The following is a 2,175-nucleotide window of genomic DNA, read 5'->3' on the forward strand; positions in this document are numbered from 1 at the left end:
CACGTATGGAATCACAATGTTGTTGCGTTTGACCTTCTTTTCCTCCCCTGTAGTTTTGTTCTTCTTGGATCTTGTGGCTGTTTTCACAAAGGTCCATTTAGGGTCTCCACAGGCTGTAAGTGCCCCCTTCAGGTGGTTCTGTTCCTTCTCTCTGGCTTGGGTGCTTGTTGGTATGTTTTCCGCTCTGTGGTGCAGGGTTCTCATGACCCCTAGCTTGTGCTCCAGTGGGTGGTGGGAATCGAACAGTAGGTATTGGTCTGTGTGTGGGGGTTTTCTGTGTCCTCTTCAATGTGTACAGCGCAGTCCAGGAAGGCCAAACTGTTGTTGTGAACATCTTCTCGTGTGAACTTGATGTTACTGTCCGCAGAGTTGATGTGTTTTAATTTTGACCCAGGTGTCGTCCACATATCTGTACCAGTGGCTCGGTGCTGTTCCTCTGAAGGAGTTGAGGGCTTTATTCTCCACTTCTTCCATGTAGATGTTTGCCACATACCGGTGAGCCCGTGGCACAGCCATGCTTCTGTCTGTCCTCCGTTGTACTGGAAGTAGGTGGTGTTTAGACAGAGGTCGAGTAAGTTCAGTTTCAGTCCTCGAACTTTGTTTACAAAGTCAAAGTAAACAAAGTTCAAGGACTGAAACTGGACCCAGATGAAACCATGGTATCCTATGACGTGACTCCTTTGTTCACCTGCATCCCCACCATAGAGGCAGTAGAAACCGTCAGGAAACACCCTGGACAACAGAACCAGCCTCGGCCCTGAGCAGATCTGCAAATTACTTGGAATGCATTTGACAAATGTTGTATATTATAACTTCATTTCATCTTACAACCCTGTTGTAACGTGACGATTAAATTTACCTTGTACCTTGTAAATGGAGAAGAAAGATGTGAGACACTACTGAAGGAGTCCTAATCATGTGAGCGGTCCAACACGCAGTACCAGGATCAGGTTTCAGCTCATTCAGGATGTAGAAGTGGGACACGGAGCTTTCTGATTGGCTGTTCAGCTCGACCAATCGGAGGTTTACTCCCAGCACTTTGTTTATGTCCCGCAGCAGGAACTTGTTCTCAGGTGTGAACACGAGGAGGCGTCTTTTTGTAGTTGCTTTGAGCAGCAGAGACTGAGCGCGTGCACGGGGTCAGCGGTGCGTTCAGGAACAGGAAGCCTTGGATCCGTTTCTGTTACTGCTGTTGCCTCTGATGTGTGTGTGTGTGTCAGGACACTGATGCAGCTGCAGACATGCGTGTTTGGTCAATGATCTGTTTTAGGGTTTCGGGTCAGAACCAGGTTCAGGATCAGCAGTGAAATGCGTCCCGTGTGCGTGGAGGAGAAACCTGGCAGCATCAGAGGGAACTCGCAGTACGTCAGTTTTTTAATGGGGTTTGGTGCAGCAGTCCTGCCACAGTGATGAGACCCACGCTGCTCGACTGCACCGACACGTGGGAGGAGACTCACACCAGACTCCAGTCAAAATGTGGCTAATTCAAGAAACCGAGCTTTAACTCGTCACTTCAGCTCCTTCATTCAGTGTTTCATAGAGTTCACTTTTTTCATCCTAAAGCTGTTTATTTATCGCACCATTCCACGTGCGAGACGCAAGAAACGCTGGGGCTCGGGTTTGGCCGGGTGGCGTTCAGTGACCTCACAAGTCTAGAAGTGTTAGTGAGTGTGTGCGTGTGAGGATGACTAATTACATTCTTTCTGAAAAACAGAAAAAGGAGGAAGTGGTCACAAAGACAGGAAGCCAAAATAAGCCCAGAAGAAGAAGCGTGTTACTCACAGATTCACGCACACACATTACAAACAGCAGGGTTTGTGTGTAAAGAGAGCGAGACATTCAAGGTGCCCTCGCACGCCCAGACGTCCTGAATCCATTTATGACCGGTGTGTGCGTGTGTTAATGTGTGTGTGTGTGTTAATGTGTGTGTGTGTGTGTGCGTGTGTTAATGTGTGTGTGTGTGCGTGCGTGTGTTAATGTGTGTGTGTGTGTGCGTGTGTTAATGTGTGTGTGTGTGCGTGTGTTAATGTGTGTGTGTGCGTGTGTGTGTTAATGTGTGTGTGTGTGCGTGTGTTAATGTGTGTGTGTGTGCGTGTGTTAATGTGTGTGTGTGCGTGTGTGTGTTAATGTGTGTGTGTGTGTGTGTGCGTGTGTTAATGTGTGTGTGTGCATGTG

This window comes from Micropterus dolomieu, linkage group LG02, assembly GCF_021292245.1.
Source record: "Micropterus dolomieu isolate WLL.071019.BEF.003 ecotype Adirondacks linkage group LG02, ASM2129224v1, whole genome shotgun sequence".
Taxonomy (NCBI): Eukaryota; Metazoa; Chordata; class Actinopteri; order Centrarchiformes; family Centrarchidae; genus Micropterus; species Micropterus dolomieu.